Below are 20,325 nucleotides of genomic sequence, written 5' to 3' on the forward strand. Positions count from 1 at the left end.
CCCTGGTGATGCGTTGTGCAGACCTCACTACACTCTGGAGAGCCTTATGGTTGAGGGCGGAGCAGTTGACATACCAGGCGGTGATACAGCCCGACAGGATGCTCTCGATTGTGCATCTGTAGAAGTTTGTGAGTGCTTTTGGTGACAAGCCGAATTTCTTCATCCTCCTAAGGTTGAAGAGGCGCTGCAGCGCCTTCTTCACGATGCTGTCTGTGTGGGTGGACCAATTCAGCTTGTCTGTGATGTGTACGCTGAGGAACTTAAAAACGTACTACCCTCTCCACTACTGTCCCATCGATGTGGATAGGAGGGTGTTCCCTCTGCTGTTTCCTGAAGTCCACAATCATCTCCTTAGTTTTGTTGACATTGAGTGTGAGGTTATTTTCCTGACACCACACTCCGATGGCCCTCACCTCCTCCCTGTAGGCCGTCTCGTCGTTGTTGGTAATCAAATGCTAATTTGTATGTGGGTTACATGGAGAAACAGTACATTCTCAATCATCTCAAAAATGTTTTCTTGCCTAACAATATTATTTGGGAACGGTACACTGATGATATTTTTGTTTTTTGGAGGGGGGGGATGCAAAACAGCTCCAGGCATTCCATGCTTTTCTTAACTCTTGTTCTGAACACCTGAGATTTACTACGCCATCTGACACACGTCAAATCAGTTTCCATGATATTCTGATTTTGTGTTTGGATCATGTTCTATACACTGATATTTACAGGAAACCTACTGATCGTAACAGTTTGTTTAGGGATGTTAGCTGTCCCCCGCTTCCCTTGTAAAACAGTTGGGCCTACAGCCAATGCTGTCGAATCAAAATCATTTCCAAAAAGACTATCCGATTTCGACAGGAGAGGGGACACAAAAATGGTCAGATTAATACTGCCATTGAGAAAATCCCAAACAAATCGAGACATGATCTCTTTCAAGAACAATCTCGCAAAAATAAGCATTCTTGAATTCTTACTACGCGCTATTCAAAGTGCTTTGAACAAATAAAGGGAATTGTTCACAAACGTTGGCACATTCTAAGATCCAATGACATTATCAGTATTATGTTTTTGGACCCTCCTTTAGTCGGATTCTCGTGGGGCAGAAATCTCAGACATCAATTGGTAACCCCCCCCCTTCACAACATCTATTTGCGCCTCTCACCGGATGGAAACTACAAATGTAATGGATGTGCTCAATGCAATGGCACTTACAAATGTAGATCATTCAAACATCCTCAAACAGGGAAATAGATCCCAATCAAAGGTGTTATCACGTGCTCCAACAAGGCAGTTATTTATCTTATAACTTGTCCTTGAGGTAAAAATTATCTGGGTAAAACAAAGTGGCAAAAAAGGAGCATCGTAGCACCCTTAGGTGCTAAAACTCCACGTACTCAGTTGCAGCCCACTTTTTGGGAGTGAACCACTCTATTTTGAACACGTCACCCTCCTTAGGAGAGGGGTTGACCTTGGCAATTTATTGTTAAAATGAGAGGCTGCCTGGATCTTTAATTTTAACGACATTTGCTTCCTTCGGTCTCAGCATAGACTTTGATCTGAAGCCATTCTTCTGATTATTGGGATTTTGCTATTCATTGTAATTGCTTGTAGGCCAATGTAGCCAAACTGTATCTATGATCGTATGTTATCCATTCATGCTTTTATATGTTCTATTTATATCTGTAAATCAACCAATGACATCAAGCCAGACCCAGCCGTGAGTACAGACACCTTTAAACTATATAAATTGGACTTGAACCCAATCGAATATCTCTGGAGAGACCTGAAAATAGCTGTGCAGCGAACCTGCCCATCCAACCTGACAGAGCTTGAGAGGATCTGCAGAGAATAATTGGAAAAACTCCCCAAATACAGGTGTGCCAAGCTTGTAATGTCATACCCAAGAAGACTCGAGGCTGTAATCGCTGCCAAAGGTGCTCCAACAAAGTACTGAGTAAAGGGTCTGAATACTTCTGTAAATGTGATAATTCCGGGGTTTTTTAATTATAAATTAGCAACAAAAAATATTGAACCGTGTTTTTGTTTTACAATATGGGGTATTGTGTATTGTGTATTGTGGGGTATTGTGTTTTGTTTAATGACGAGGAAAAAAACATTTAAGCCATTTTAGAATAAGTTTGTAACGTAACAAAATGCGGAAAAAGTCAAGGGGTCTGAATACTTTCTGAATGCACAGTAGGCCTTCAGACAGCATGGAACAAAAGGGGGGGGAAGGGTCGTTCATAACTCTGATGCAGTTGTCATGTCAACACATCCATCAATGCTGCTGTGAACCGTATCACAAGAGACATGCCAAACGGGAGATGTATACAATTATTGACATCATTGATGCAATTTAAATGTTGCTTGAGTTGCTTTGTGCATCACCAAATTGGTTGAGATGATTTTACTGCAAAACTTCTCACTGCATCCAAGTTTCTTGACATAGGCGTTTCAAAGAGCTGTCAGTCAAGGCGAATTCATGAATATAAACTCCCTGCCTACTCAGCCTGTCTTTTCAAACTTCCTGGTAGTTAGCCACGATAGAAATATTTCTCTTTTGAGCATTGCTATCCACAAAAAATATTATGTGTGATATTTTAGTCACTATTTTACATCAGAATTACTGTTCGGGACCTTAAAAGGGAACGTTCAGCCAAATTACAATTTCACTCTCCCTTTAATGGCTCTGCAAATCTGTAGTTTTGCTAAATAGAAAACATTGCAATGTGACTTCCTCTCAGTCAAGTGGATGAATAAAGAAACAGGCAGGGTGTGTGACAGATATTCAGCAAATATTGGAGAATAAATTAAAGTCGATACCGCGATGAAGGTTGAGGCAGAAATGTGTGTTTTTTTAACAATGAACAACCATTTTATTCCTATCACCTTTCATTGCCCTCCAATATGTGCATGATTGCATGCAGAGAGAGAGAGAGAGAGAGAGAGAGAGAGAGAGACAGTGTGAGCGTCAGCAGCACTGATATTCTTCTCTGAGCGTTGTGTCAACATAGAATATCTAGGGACACTCAGTGAGCCAGTGAAATATGTACCTGAGGGATTGAAATACTGCATTATGTCTGGAAGGCATGATGTATCTGTCTGGGATTTAGCAGTCTGTGCACTCTTTTACGTCCTGGGTTTTCACCCATGAAAAACCAGGGCAACCTATTCCCTATATAATGCACTGAGAGAGAGATGTGAATAACTAGATCTCTCTCTCTCTCTCAGCAGCAGCAGCAGCAGCAGCAGAAGGTCCTATTAATAGGTTCTGTGATACCCGTCTGGTTATTGTTGGCTGATTAGATTCTCTCTGGATGTGTGTGTGGCTGTAGGTGAACACTATTACAGAACGCTTTCACATTCTAATACAAAACCCTGTCCATTTCCTAATAATTGCTCCCACAGTTGATTTCTTCAAACCAAGCTGCTTACCTATTGCAGATTCAGTCTTCCCAGCCTGGTGCAGGTCTACAATTTAGTTTCTGGTGTCCTTTGACAGCTCTTTGGTCTTGGCCATAGTGGAGTTTGGAGTGTGACTGTTTGAGGTCGTGGACAGGTGTCTTTTATACTGATAACAAGTTCAAACAGGTGCCATTAATACAGGTAATGAGTGGAGGACAGAGGAGCCTCTTAAAGAAGAAGTTACAGGTCTGTGAGAGCCAGAAATCTTGCTTGTTTGTAGGTGACCAAATACTTATTTTACATCGTAATTTGCAAATAAATTCATTAAAAATCCTACAATGTGATTTTCTGGATTTTTTTTCTCATTTGTCTGTCATAGTTGAAGTGTACCTGTGATGAAAATTACAGGCCTCTCATCTTTTTAAGTGGGAGAACTTGCACAATTGGTGGCTGACTAAATACTTTTTTGCCCCACTGTACATATGAGCTAGCTATATATTCATGACTCTGACTAAATATAGACTGCCTGGAGCTTTTTGAGGTAACAGACGTTGACGTTCAAATTTTCCCCAAAATCCACTGAGAAGTACAGTACAGTATGACAAGCAGGAGTTGAAATTCCAATTTTTAGATGGAGTGTTTGGAAACCTAGCATTTGTATATGAATTTAATTGATATCCCTCTTAGCGATCCACACAGTATGGATAGAAACAATCTCTCTTCGTCCAATCCTTTGTTCAATTCTTCTCCTCCTCACTAGGCAGGTTTTCATTGACCCAGGTTTATTACGTGAAAAAAAACAATGTCACAACAAAAATCATTGCAACATGTGTAATGTAAACGGCAGATATAGGAGACATTTTCTAAAGATCGACAGGGGTAGATTTTTCTTTTGTCTAACTTTCTTTTTTGCGACCAATTATGGTGGAATGGTGTTTGGCGAATAAATGATGATTGCCAAATCATTTTGAAGGTACACGAGGCACGTGATGTCACTGCGGAACTGTAAAGCGTTTAATTATAAATGTCTACTGCTTGTAAAATCAATTTTCTGAACTATACAATTAATGTTTCTTTGCAGGACAAGGATGCCTGAAATGCTTTGCGTTGATTTTCTGATTGGCTGGCAAGTTTCACCATCCAATTACTTCAGATCTACAGGAGTGCAAAGTTCCACCAAGCTAACATATAGAAATGTTTTCAAATTGTCATACCATGGATCATTTAGCGATTTGATTTAGAATTTTAGGACCTCTGTAGGTATAAAAAAAATACATCTTTAAAAAAGTTTTGATAAAGTACAGAAAGTATAGGAAATATATACTTTTTTGGGGGACACATACAGTGCCTTCAGAAAGTATTCACACCTCTTGACTTTTTCCACATTTTGTTGTGTTACAGCCTGAATTTAAAATAGATTAATTAGAGATATTTTGTCACTGGCCTACACACAATACCCCATAATGTCAAAGTGGAATTCTGTTTTTCGAAATGTTTCCATATTGATTCAAATGTAAAAGCGGATATGTCTCTGTGTACAATAATAGTGTGTAACATGATTTTTGAATGGCTACCTCATCTCTGTACCCCACTCATACAATTATCTGTAAGGTCCCTCAGTTGAGCAGTGAATTTAGAACACAGATTCAATCATAGAGAGCAGGGAGGTTTTTCCCATGCCTCGCAAGAAGGGCACCTATTGGTAGATGGGTAAAAATTTGAGTATGGTGAAGTTATTAATTACACTTTGGATGGTGTATCAATATAAACAGTCACTGCAAAGATACAGGCATCTTTCCTAACTCAGTTGCCGGAGAGGAAAGAAACCACTCAGGGATTTCACAATGAGGCCAATGATGACTTTAAAACAGTTATAGAGTTTAATGGCTGTGATAGGAGAAAACTGAGGATGGATCAACAACATTGTAGTTCCTCCATAATAATAACTTAATTGACAGAGTGAAAAGAAGGAAGCCTGTACAGAATTTAAATATTCCCGTTTGCAACAAGGCACTAAAGTAAAGTGTTATGTTTGGGGCAAATCCAATCCAATACTTTGAGTGCCACTCTCCATATTTTCAAATATAGTGGTGACTGCATCATGTTATGGTTATGCTTGTAATCATTGAGGACTGGGGAGTTTTTCAGGATAAAACATGTACGTAATGGAGCTGAGAACAGGCAAAATCTTAGGGGAAAATCTGTATTCCCTCTGCATTCCACCAGATACTTTCAGCAGGCCAACAACCTAAAACACAAGGTCAAATCTACGCTTAAGTTGCTTACCAAGAACACAGTTCCTGAGTGGCCGAGTTACAAGATCTGACAAGATCTGAAATTGTTTGTCTAGCAATGATCAACAATCAATTTGAAGAATGTTGAAAAGAATAATTGGCAAATGTTGCACAATCCAGGTGTGGAAAACTCTTAGAAAGACGCAGAAAGACTCACAGCTGTAATCGCTTCCAAAGGTGCTTCTACAAAGTATTGACTCAGGGGTGTGAAAACCTATGCAAATTAGATATTTATGTAATCCATTTTCAACAAATTAGCAAACATTTCTAAAAACATGTTTACACTTTTTCATTCTGGGGTATTGTGTGTAGATCAGTGATAGAGAAAAATATTGAATCCATTTTGAATTCAGACTGTAACACAACAAAATGTGGAATTAGGCATGAATGCGTTCCCTTTTTTTGTTTGCGCAAAACTACTTCCATCATTTTTTAAAACCAGGTTACCTTCAGATGAGTCCCATGACACTTGTGGGGGTCGTAAAGTTAAACAGAGAACACCGTGTTCGTGAGAGTTTATCCTTTCCATAGTGGCGTCACATTATACTCAACAAAAATATAAATGCAACATGCAACATGCAACATGCAACAATTTCAATGATTTGACTAGGTTACAGTTCATATAAGGAAATCAGTCAATGTATACAAATGAATTAGGCCCTAATCTATGGATTTCATATGACTGGGCAGGGGCGCAGCCATGGGTGTGCCTGGGAGGGCATAGGCCCACCCACTGGGGAGTCCGGCCGAGCAAATCAGAATGAGTTATTCCCACACGAAAGGGCTTTATTACAAAAGTTCCTAGGCCGTCATTGAAAATAAGAATCTGTTCTTAACTGACTTGCCTAGTTAAATAAAAAATAACAAAAATAACAAAAATCAATACTCTTCAGTTTCATCAGCTGTATGGTTGGCTTGTCTCAGACAATCCCGCAGGTGAAGAAGGCGGATGTGGAGGTCCTGGTCTGGCGTGGTTGTGAGGCCGTTTGGACATACTGCCAAATGATTTAAAACAACATTGGAGGAGGCTTATGGTAGAGAAATTTACATAAATTTATTATGATTAGTTATACACAATTTTTTGGATCCAACTCTGGTGGACATTCCTGCAGTCAGCATGTCAAATGCACACTCCCTCAAAACTTGAAACATCTGTGGCATTGTGTTGCGTGACAAAGCCTTGTATTGTCCCCAGCACAAGGAGCACCTGTGTAACACCATGCTGTTTAATCAGCTTCTTGATATGCCACACCTGTCAGGTGGATGGATTATCTTGGCAAAGAAGAAACACTCAATAACAGGGATGTAAACAAGTTTGTGCACAACATTTGAGAGAAATATATTTTTTGTGCGTATGAAAAATTCATGGATCTTTTATTTCAGCTTATGAAACATGGGACCAACACTTTACATGTTGCGCTTATAATTTTGTTCAGTATATTGTTTGTAGGCGAAACCGTTCAGACACTACACATGTTTTCATGAGAAGACCAATATTCGGAATTTCTCCTCATCTGACAAACAGCGCTGATATCTGTAGTTTAAATGTATGGAGTTTGATGGGGATTGTTGTATTATGTTAATTAGATTGATGCATAGACTCTTAGGGGTGAAATGGGAACACACCCTAGTAGGCAAATGTCACATATATTATTCTATGCAAACTTTCTAAATTTAAAAAGAAACATCACTGGACAAGTTAATAGAAACATATTGTATTATGTTCCACTTTCCCAGATCCCTCGCTCTTCTTCTCCTTATTCCTTTCTTTCTTACACTTCTCTCTCTTCCTTCCTGTCTCCCCCCTCTACTTTTTCTCTTCTCCTCTTCTCTTCTCTTCCTCTCATTCTCTGTTCTGTCTCTTCTGTCCCACTGTGAGAGTAATTAATCGTGTCCCTCAGAGATCAGTCTGCTGCCCTACGGCTCTCCTCCGCCGTCTGCATCTCTTGTTGTCTTTCTCCCTCCGCCTTTCTCTCTCATCCCCTCTCTCGCTCAATAGTCTGCAAAACTCACAGACAAGAGTAACTCGTAAAAATCTGTGGCCATATCCATTGATATCTAATGAAACCGGGTCGTGTTCATTAGGCACCAAATGGAATAAAAATTTACTGAATCAATTAAGGACCTGGTCCAATAAGAAATGTTCATTTATATGATATTTATGTTTCCCTGCATGCCCTAATGAACACCACCCAGTTGTGGGTGCTGAATGTCAAAGTGGAAATGTGTGTTGTGAAAACGAATGGGGCAGTAAAATGTCTCTGCTTTTTTGGGGAAATATAGATCAGTGAGAAACATAGTTTGACCAAAAGGCACTAAGTAGGTCTAAACTACATCCCTGTATGTTTTTCTAACCCATTCTTGGAAAACAAATTATGCTCTTAACCCATTTTCATAACCAACAAACTTAAATACTTGTGATTTCAGCAATTCAGAAGCACAGTAATTGCCGCAGAAAGAGGACTTGTCACGCTGTGTAAAAAACAACAACTATTCAAACAAAAGAGGGGAGCAGGGAGCAGCACACACACAGTCGTGTCATTCAGCCGATGAGTTTTCCGTATTCATATTTTAGACTATTACATCATTTCCATTTCAGGGAACATTTATTCTAAATGTTTTTATACAGTGCCTTGCGAAAGTATTCGGCCCCCTTGAACTTTGCGACCTTTTGCCACATTTCAGGCTTCAAACATAAAGATATAAAACTGTATTTTTCTGTGAAGAATCAACAACAAGTGGGACACAATCATGAAGTGGAACGACATTTATTGGATATTTCAAACTTTTAACAAATCAAAAACTGAAAAATTGGGCGTGCAAAATTATTCAGCCCCCTTAAGTTAATACTTTGTAGCGCCACCTTTTGCTGCGATTAAGTCGCTTGGGGTATGTCTCTATCAGTTTTGCACATCGAGAGACTGACATTTTTTCCCATTCCTCCTTGCAAAACAGCTCGAGCTCAGTGAGGTTGGATGGAGAGCATTTGTGAACAGCAGTTTTCAGTTCTTTCCACAGATTCTCGATTGGATTCAGGTCTGGACTTTGACTTGGCCATTCTAACACCTGGATATGTTTATTTTTGAACCATTCCATTGTAGATTTTGCTTTATGTTTTGGATCATTGTCTTGTTGGAAGACAAATCTCTGTCCCAGTCTCAGGTCTTTTGCAGACTCCATCAGGTTTTCTTCCAGAATGGTCCTGTATTTGGCTCCATCCATCTTCCCATCAATTTTAACCATCTTCCCTGTTCCTGCTGAAGAAAAGCAGGCCCAAACCATGATGCTGCCACCACCATGTTTGACAGTGGGGATGGTGTGTTCAGGGTGATGAGCTGTGTTGCTTTTATGCCAAACATAACATTTTGCATTGTTGCCAAAAAGTTCCATTTTGGTTTCATCTGACCAGAGCACCTTCTTCCACATGTTTGGTGTGTCTCCCAGGTGGCTTGTAGCAAACTTTAAACAACACTTGTTATGGATATCTTTAAGAAATGGCTTTCTTCTTGCCACTCTTCCATAAAGGCCAGATTTGTGCAATATACGACTGATTGTTGTCCTATGGACAGAGTCTCCCACCTCAGCTGTAGATCTCTGCAGTTCATCCAGAGTGATCATGGGCCTCTTGGCTGCATCTCTGATCAGTCTTCTCCTTGTATGAGCTGAAAGTTTAGAGGGACGGCCAGGTCTTGGTAGATTTGCAGTGGTCTGATACTCCTTCCATTTCAATATTATCGCTTGCACAGTGCTCCTTGGGATGTTTAAAGCTTGGGAAATCTTTTTGTATCCAAATCCGGCTTTAAACCTCTTCACAACAGTATCTCGGACCTGCCTGGTGTGTTCCTTGTTCTTCATGATGCTCTCTGCGCTTTTAACGGACCTCTGAGACTATCACAGTGCAGGTGCATTTATACGGAGACTTGATTACACACAGGTGGATTGTATTTATCATCATTAGTCATTTAGGTCAACATTGGATCATTCAGAGATCCTCACTGAACTTCTGGAGAGAGTTTGCTGCACTGAAAGTAAAGGGGCTGAATAATTTTGCACGCCCAATTTTTAAGTTTTTGATTTGTTAAAAAAGTTTGAAATATACAATAAATGTCGTTCCACTTCATGATTGTGTCCCACTTGTTGTTGATTCTTCACAAAAAAATACAGTTTTATATCTTTATGTTTGAAGCCTGAAATGTGGCAAAAGGTCGCAAAGTTCAAGGGGGCCGAATACTTTCGCAAGGCACTGTAAGTAATTCTACATTTTTGATCGGAGTGTATTTAATGAAGCTGCCATGCTTAGCCATGTGTTAAGCTCAGAGATAAGACAAGATTGAGAAGGAGAGTGGTGGATGGAAGGTAAAAGTTACTTTATATAATGTTAGTTTTTGTGGCCTTTGACTATTATCAGAGGGGAACGGAAACAATGTTGATTCAACCGTTTTTTGCCCGGTGGGAAAGGCCTGGGCCAATCCGAGCTGTGCTTGCTTCAATAGCACTCCAGAAATACTTAAAGTATAGTAAAAATTGTATTAATAGACCGGGCATTTATTTTCTTAAAGAAAGACTGATCACGCCGATTGGCAAGTGTTTTTTTTTGTTGCTCATTAGTAAAACAAGATTTCAGTCTTGGAAGTGTGTTTCCTGACCCATTCCGTGTTTGGTTAAGGATGTTTGTCTCTGTTTCACTTCATAAAAATCCCCAGAATTTTTATTTAACCTTTATGTAACAAGGCAATTCAGTTAATCCCCTAATGTAATTGTGCCTGTGTGGAGCCAGGCGCAGGACAACGGATATGAGTAATAAATGTCATTTACTCAAATATTCACAAATACAACACAATAAATCAAGCCCACAAATAACGGACCGTATTACAAACAAACAATCACTCACAAACAACCATGGGGGTACAGAGGGTTAAATAATGAAGAAGTAATTGGGGGATTGAAACCAGGTGTGTAAGACAAGGACGAAACAAATAGAAAATGAAAAGTGGATCGGCGATGGCTAGAAAGCCGGTGACGTTGACCGCCGAACGCCGCCCGAACAAGGAGAGGGACCGACTTCGGCGGAAGTCGTGACAACTAACCTGGAAGACACTGAGCCAATTATGCGCCGCCCTATGGCACTCCGGATCACAGCCGGTTGTGAAGGGCCCAGGACTGACCAAGGGTATGTAGTGATGCCTCTAGCACTGCGATGCATGTGCCCCTCAGGAGCATGAATCTAAGATAGCTCAATAAATCTGTAAATTATTTTTGTTTTTGCCAAGGATGTTTTAGTTGCAAAATGTTACATCTAAGGTGTTTGGTGCAGTATTTTTCAAATGAAAAAATGTGCAACTTGTTGTTGTCTTACGTAAACAAAGTCGGAGCTGCTGGGCAGGTCTGTCTCACTGTCTATGCTATTGGATAGAGAGCAATCATCGCAGCTGTTCACCCCATGTAGTGGGTAAATTGACATCGTCAAATCAAAACACAACCTTAATTTACCAGTTGTGAAGCACGGATGCTCCAAACTCTGTTTTAGATGAGACTGACTTTATGACCAATAATATTATTTACACTTTGTAGTAAATTCTGACACTAAAAACACTTTTTTCTAAGGGATTCATTCATTGCTTTTTAAACAACAGGTGCTTATTGGAGACAGGTGTCAATTTCCTTACTGCACACAGCCTTTGCTCATTTGCATAGTTAATTATTTCATTCATTTACACACTGTCACATTTATTTTGTCTTAGTATGCAAAAAAATATATATAATATAATAATAATGACTGGGCATTTTTGGCAGCTCTTATTTTCGCCACTAGAGGGCATTTGGATTATGAGGAAGTTGTTTACTGTTTTTGTGCTTGCCGGTTAGCTAGCAGTTCTCAGCTGTTAGTGGCCAATGGCTAGCAGTTTCTTTCTGGCGATAGAAAATGGTCATTAATGAATTATTTAATGTAACAAATCAAACATTAAACATTGTAAATAACTCATGGTAATTCATGGTAACCTCGAAGACAATCCATTTAGACCCATCGTTTATTTGAAGCAGGCATTTATTTGCTGAAATGTGTTCCATTGCCCTGCTATTAAAAGGGACATGCGGCTATTTGAGACTGCGTTTAATTAAAGTTTTACTGTACTTTCATTAAAAGCAGAGGAGATGAAGATAACCCTGTGGACCATGACACTCCTTCTATCCAGACTGCTTCTGAAACGTAGGCCTAATTACCACATAAACCAACGCACACAGGCACACACACACACATACCTTTCAAAATCATGCAACCTTTCAAAACCATCTCATTCCCCAGTTAATCTCCTCTTGAGGCCAGAGTCACCAGCATAATATGCACATGTAAAATATAAAGGAAATGACCACACACTGCGGACATGTCTCCAGAGATTTCATTTGATAAGGTCAATTAGTAGTCGAGTTGCTGGAAATGTGGGTAACTTTTGAATGTGATGTTAATCAATAAGATTTCAACCTTTATTCACCCACTCAGTGACAGTGTGTTGAATTCCCAATGCATTATCATTATGCTGCTTTCAACCATCTAAAAGCACAACCAAATTCCAATTAGATGATAACATTTTGGTTTAGTTGTCATCTAATTGTGTTATCATTGCACTTTCAACCATTTAAAATCCATCTACGGACTATACATACTCTCCTGTAACCCACCTCACCCAATGTGGTACGGATCTGCTATTGTTTTCACTTTAGAACCGGAACCCCCATCAGGAGCTAGCCAGCTAACTAGCTACTAGCTAGTAGTCAGCCACTGCTGGCGGTCATCACCGTTAACTCAGACATCAGCCAGCCTCAGCCCGGTCAATTCCTGCCATTCTGCACAGCGCAATATCAACCCAGAGCATATTGGACTGATTTTTCTCCTCCACATCTCTGGATTCCTACTGCAAGCTCTGAAACACCAGATCATCGCAGCTATCTAGCTGCTATCTGAGTGGCTATTCCTGGCTAACGTCTCTGTCCCAAAGCAAGCACCAGTTAGCCAGTTAGCCCATCTCCTGGCTAGCCAAAAAGTTCCATCAGCCAATTCTTGGCCTACAAAACCTATTCTGCCAATTGGCCTGAAACCTTTTACTGCCGACAAGGATCCCCGCCGATCCATCACGACTGGTCTGCCGACGTAAACGTCCGAGGGGGTTTCAACAGGCTATTCCATTGCAACGTCCCCCAAAGGCCCATCTGCTTGCCCCAGCCCACTAGCTGTCTGAATCGTTTGCCTAGCTTGCCTAGCTAGTCACTGGACCCTATGTTCACTCGGCTCCACATGCCTCTCCCTAATGTCAATGTGCCTTGTCTATTGCTGTTTTGGTTAGTGACACATGCAGTGACCTCACCTGGCTTAAATGGTGCCTCGAGAGACAAAACCTCTCTCATCGTCACTCAATGCCTAGGTTTACCTCCACAGTATTCACATCCGACCATACCCTTGTCTGTACAAATCTGCTCCTTTCACTCTCTGTTCCGAACTCACTAGATGACCAGTTCTTATAGCCTTTAGCCGTACCCTTATCCTACTCCTCTGTTCCTCTGGTGATGTAGAGGTTAACCCTGCAGCCCCTACCTCCACTCCCTTTCCCCAGGAGCTCTCATTTGTTGACTTCTCTAACCGTGGTTTCATGCATGTTAACATTAGAAGCCTCCTCCCTAAGTTGTTTTATTCACAGCTTTAGCACACACTGTCAACCTGGATGTCCTAGCCATGTCTAAATCCTGGCTTGGGAAGGCCACCAAAATGACTGAAATTTCCATCCCTAACTAGAATATTTTCCAACAAGATAGAACTGCCGATAGCTGGTGCCCAGCTATGCCATGGACATCATATGTGAATTGATTGCCCCCCATCTATCTTCAGAGTTGGTAATGTTAGGTGATCTAAACTGGGAAATGCTTAACACCCCGGTCGTCCTACAATATAAGATGGATGCCCTCAATCTCACACAAATTATCAAGGAACCTACCAGGTGCAACCCTAAATCCGTAACCATGGGCACCCTCTTAGATATCATCCTGACCAACTTTCCCTCTAAATACACCTCTGCTGTCTGCAACCAGGATCTCAGTGATCATTGCCTCATTGCCTGCATGCGTAATGGGTCCATGGTCAAACCACCACCTCTCATCACTGTCAAACGCTCCCTAAAACACTTCAGCGAGCAGGCCTTTCTAATCGACCTGGCCCGGGTATCCTGGAAGGATATTGACCTATTCCCGTCAGTAGAGGATGCCTGGTTGCTCTTTGAAAGTGATTTCCTCAGCATCTTAAATAAGCATGCCCCATTCAACTAAGAACAGATACAGCCCTTGGTTCACCCCAGACTTGACTGCCCTTGACCAGCACAAAAACATCCTGTAGTGTTCTGCATTAGCATTGAATAGCCCCCGCAATATGCAACTTTACAGGGAAGTCAGGAACCAATATATTCAGTCAGTTAGGAAATAAAAGACAGTACTGTGCTGCCGTCTTCATCAACCTGGCCAAGGCTTTCGACTACGTCAATCAACGCATTCTTATCAGCAGACTCAATAGCCTTGGCTTCTCAAATGACTGCCTCGCTTGTTTCACCAACTACTTCTCAGATAGAGTTCAGTGTGTCAAATCGAAGGGCCTGTTGTCCGGACCTCTGGCAGTCTCTATGGGGGTGCCACAGGGTTCAATTATCAGGCCGACTCTTTTCTCTGTATATATCAATGATGTTGCTCTTGCTGCTGGGGATTCTCTGATCCACCTCTACGCAGACGACACCCTTCTGTATACATCTGGCCCTTCTTTACATTGTGCAAACAAACCTCCAAATGAGCTTCAATGCCATACAACACTCCTTCCGAGGCTTCCAACTGCTTTTAAATGCAAGTAAATCTAAGTGCATACTCTTCAACCGATTGTTGCCCGCACCCTCCCGCCTGACTAGCATCACTACTCTGGACGGTTCTGACTTAGAATATGTGGAAAACTACAAATAACTAGGTGTCTGGTTAGACTGTAACTCTCCTTCCAGACTCACATTAACTTTTTATTGCTGGGGGGCAGTATTGAGTAGCTTGGATGAATAAGGTGCCTAAAGTAAACGGCCTGCTCCTCAGTCTCTGTTTCTAATATATGCATTTTATTATTATTATTGGATAGAAAACACTCTAAAGTTTCTAAAACTGTTTGAATGATGTCTGTGAGTATAACATAACTCATATGGCAGGCAAAATCCTGAGTTGAAATCAAAACAGGAAGTCAGAAATCTGAGCTTTGTATGTGATCACCAGAGTCCCCAATGAAATCCCCTTGAGATATGAATGATGTTGCTCTGCCAAGGGGTTCCACTAGATGTCAACCATCAATATAAATTATAATGAGACTTCTATGATGTTGTGGGAGTGAATGATAGCAGAATCAGTCAGGTGTCATGTTTATTCCTCGTGGTAGTCACTTGCGTTCCATTGCTCACGAAGACAAGAAGGAGTACTCCGGTTGGAACTTTATTGAAACTATATGTTAAAAACATCCTAATGATTGATTCTGTACTTAGATTGAAATGTTTCTTCGACGGCTAATATCACTTTTTGAAGTTTTTGTTGACCAGAATTAGCGTTTGGATATGTATACCAAACGCGCTAACAAAAAAGGGTATTTGGACATAAATAACGGACATTTTCGAACAAAACAAACATTTATCATGGACCTGGGATTCCTGGAGTGCTTTCTGATGTAGATCCTCAAAGCTAAGGGAATATTTATCATGTAATTTCTTGTTTATGTTGACGCCATCTTTGCGGCTGTGATGTTTTTACTTCTGAGCGCAGATTATTGAATGGGTTTCTTTTTCCGTAACGTTTTTTTGAAATCTGACACAGTGGTTGCATTAAGGAGAGGTATATATATAATTCCATGTGTATAACTTGTATTATCATCTACATTTATGATGAGTATTTCTGTTGAATGATGTGGCTATGCAAAATCACTGGATGTTTTTGGAACTAGTGAATCTAACACGCCAATGTAAACTCAGATTTTCTGATATAAATATGAACTTTATCAAACAAAACATGCATGTATTGTGTAACATGAAGTCCTATGAGTGTCATCTGATGAAGATTATCAAAGGTTAGTGATACATTTTTATCTCTATTTGTGCTTTTTCTCTCTCTCTTTGGCTGGTAAAATTGGCTGTGTATTTTAGTGAGTTGTTGGTGACCTAGCATAATCGTTGGTGGGGCTTTCCCCGTAAATCCTATTTGAAATCGGACACTGTGGTGGGATTAACAACAAGACTACCTTGAAAACGCTATAAATTACATGTATGTTTGAGGAATTTTTATGTTTTGAATTTTAATGAGATTTCTGTTCTTTTGAATATGGCGCCCTGTACTTTCACTGGATGTTGTTATATCTTTCCCGGTAACGGGATCTCAGCCATAAGAAGTTAAGCATCTCCAATCCAGAATTAAATCTAGAATCGTCTTCCTATTTCGCAACAAAGCCTCCTTCACTCATGCTGTCAAACATACCCTTGTAAAACTGACTATCCTACTGATCCTTGACTTCGGCGATGTCATTTACAAAATAACCTCCAACACTCTTCTCAGCAAACTGGATGTAGTCTGTCACAGTGCCATCCGTTTTTTCACCAAAGCCCCATATACTACCCACCACTGAGACCTGTATGCTCTCGTTGGCTGGCCCTCACTACATATTCATCGCCAAACCCACTGGCTCCAGGTCATCTATAAGTCTATGCTAGGTAAAGCCCCGCCTTTTCTCAGCTCACTGGTCACCATAGCATCACCAACCCTTAGCACACGCTCCAGCAGGTATATTTCACTGGTCACCCCCAAAGCCGATACTTCCTTTGGCCGCCTTTCCTTCCAGTTCTCTGCTGCCAATGACTGGAACGAATTGTAAAAATTATATCTCCCTCTCTAACTATAAGCATCAGCTGTCAGAGCAGCTCACCGATCACTGTACCTGTACACAGCCAATCTGTAAACTGCACACCCAACTACCTCATCCCCATATTGTTACTTTTCCTCTTGCTCTTTTACACCCCAGTATCTCTACTTACACATCATCTGCACATATATTACTCCAGTGTTAATGCTAAATTGTAATTATTTAGCCTCCATTGCCTATTAATTGCCTTACTTCCCTACTCTTCTACATTTGCACACACTGTACATTTTTGTCTGTGTTATTGACTGTATGTTTGTTTATGTGTTACTCTGTGTTGTTGTTTCTGTCGCACTGCTTTGCTTTAACTTAGCCAGGTTGCAGTTGTAAATGAGAACTTGTTCTCAACTGGCCTACCTGTTTAATAAAGGTGAAATTTAAAAAAAGTTGAAATGGGATTACCAAAGTTGAAATGGGATTACAATGTCAGATATTTTGAATTTATACAACAATTTAATGTTTTATCATTGTGCATAATCTAATAGCACAACCAAATGACCTGGAATGTAGTCGAGATTACATTAAAAGTACATAGTGCAAATGATTAATGCGGTTTGAGATTCTGCACAGATATTTATATTGTGAAGATCTCCACAGACCTGCAACATGTGCATGCTATCTTGAACATGCACTCAATCTATGAGTACAGTGCATTCGGAAAGTATTCAGACTCCTTGACTTTTTACACATTTTATTACTTTACATCCTTATTTTAAAAAAACATTTTTTTTAAATAGCCCTAATCAATCTAAACACTATACCCTATAATGACAAAGCGAAAACAGGTTTTCAGAAATGTTTGTAAATTTATAAAAATTTAAAAATGAATGATCACATTTACATACGTTTTCAGGCCCTTTGCTATGAGACTTTGAGCTCAGGTGCATAAATTGAGCTCAGGTGCATCCTGTTTCCATTGATCATATCCTTGAAATGTTTGTACTACTTGAATGGAGTCCACCTGTGGTAAATTAAATTGATTGGACATGATTTGGAAAGGCACACACCTGTCTATATAAGGTCCCACAGTTGGCATTGCATGTCAGAGCAAAAACCAAGCCATGAAATTGAAGGAATTGTCTGTTGAGCTTTGAGACAGGATTATGTCGAGGCACAGATCTGACAAAGAGAACCAAAAGGCTGAACACAAATGGTTATGTTAGTTTGTAAGATAGGCTATTTACTGTATTACAACAGTCATATTAAACTGCATTAGGTTGAAAAATGCAACCAAATATCAACATTTGTATCTAATTCTTGCATAGTTCCATGTGAGCCTCTGGTGTAATCCTATTCTTTAACTTTTATTTTTAGAATGAGTCTTTTGGGTTTCCATAAACTGTGAAAAAACGCTGTGGTTGGTTACGTAATTAACGTTATAAGCCTCCACCTGTAATACTGTATTAGGACGGGGTCAATTTGACTTCAGTTAAAGCTACTCAGCTCTGCTCCTAGCCTCACCATTACAGAGTTTAGTTAGCGTTTTAGGTAGTGTTGTAGTTATGAAATGCACTAGTGTTATTAGCCTATTTAGCTCCAACCAGCTAATCCATCGTGGCAGATATCAGAAGTTAAAACCATAGATGCCGCCGCCAAACCCAGCAGCGATGTTGCTGCCGAGCTCCAGCTTGCTCTGGCGTGAAGAGCCTACACCCCCTTCAAGCGCTGCCAGGATAATGGCTCCACAGCCCCTTACACTACCGACTGTTCTTGACAATCTTGGAACAGAGGAGCCAGCCTAAGTAGCCTAGAAGCTGCCCAAAGATGTTAATTTAATAGCAACTGCTTCTTACGAAGAGTTAGCTGAAATATTCGGTTACTGCAGATGTGGCATTTTGGTTCCCATGTCGACATTTTTGTGTTAGGTCCAATGCTAACGCATACAAGGTCTTCACCCAAGACGGGTATTCTAACTGGAAGCTTGCTATTGATAAAACCAAAGGAATCGCTAGGCATGCATCAAGCAAGGAGCATTTGAAATGCACTGCACTGTGGAAAGAAAAACACGTTTGAGGTGCTATGGGAACTGAGGTGTCAACACTTGTTAATGATGGCAAGAATTAACTTTCCACTTTGACATACGTGTTTAGTCCGCACAGACAAAGCATGCTACACCCAAGTAAAGCTCAACTAATCCACATGACTTTTCACTGGGATCTTACAAGAATTCGGGGAGAATGGAATGACTGATTACTCAGGAAGTTGAACAGAGTATCAATGAGGCTGCAACTCTTATGAAAAGGTAAGACAAAATGGAGCTGGTTAGTTTTTATCAATATCTTGGTGGTATAGCCAGTGGTGACATTTTCAGCAAAAACCTAGGGAATAGAATGCAAAATGACATCTTTAGCCAGACAATATATTTATTGACAAAACGGCCTTGCTTAGTATGTAGGGCGCTGCCCACGGTGCTGTCACTTCTTGGTCAAAAGCACTCAATGGACTCTGCATTTGAACTTTTGTTTATTGAGGTATAGCGTGATATAAGCACAATTCAATATAATTATTCATCCAATTTACACCTCTGGGAATATCTACATGTCGGTATGTTTCATCATATTAAATGGAGGTTATATATTTCTGTTTTCTTGGAAGCCAATTGCTTTTTGTGGTTGCAAATGGAATGTATTGGGAATGTTTATGGTAGGCCAGAATTGATTAATTGATTAGGTGGGTGTGTTGAATTTGATCCACAGAAGTGTATTGTGCCATATCGCAACGTGTTGTTGAACTCGTGAGCTGCATGATTTTCCATATTTGAACTGGGCCCAAAGGCCTAGTTATTTGGCAAGACCGCTGTGCAATGCTGCATCTCACTGTAGTAGGTTGTAGGCAGGGTTGGGGAGTAATGGATTACAAAAAACAGTAACTGTAATCTGTTACATTACCAGCAAAAATATTGTAATCAGATTACAGATACTTTTTTTTAAAACTAGATAATTACTTAGAGGATTTCTTTTAAATTCAGAAAGGATGTTTGCGAAAAAAAATCGTACGCTTCTGTTTTCTCAATGACATTCAAATTGGCATTGAAAAAAGGCGCAAGTTTAAGTTTGTTCCGCCTGAGCGAGTCTGAAGATAAGTCAGAGACCACTATGATGACACACAAAATGTGTTTGCTGGATCGCGGGAAAAGAGCAGGAATAGGCTTTTATAGCTTGGACTGTAGCCTATGTCTTCCAATGGTGCATCCAAAGAGTATCCAACTTGAATAAACTCTTGGAGTTAAGGATGACAGACAGCAGTGGTTTAGTCTACGACGATACGGATATCACTTATTGATATCTACATAGCGCATTGATGTGACTCACACTGCTGCTCACATTTATCTATGTGCGCCTTAAGGATTGTGGTTGTTGTGGATGGTTGTTCACAAATAAGTGTATTTGAACCCAATAAAGGTTGAATTCAAGAAGTTTAAGCTGCCTATCAATCAATGTTTTTGAAACCAGTGGACAGCTAGTGAAGAATGCGCTCTTGCAACAGATGCACAGTGCGGATCCAAGCCGATGGAATACAAGTGGGGCTTTTTTTTGTTCTTCAGTAGTGCTCAAAGCATAGCATTTTATGAGCGTAGAAATTATTATAATCAATGAGCCCAATCAGTGCTCAATGACGACAAAATTATAAAGAACAGAGTATGGCTGGCTAATAAATCCTTAG

This window comes from Oncorhynchus kisutch, linkage group LG4, assembly GCF_002021735.2.
Source record: "Oncorhynchus kisutch isolate 150728-3 linkage group LG4, Okis_V2, whole genome shotgun sequence".
Taxonomy (NCBI): Eukaryota; Metazoa; Chordata; class Actinopteri; order Salmoniformes; family Salmonidae; genus Oncorhynchus; species Oncorhynchus kisutch.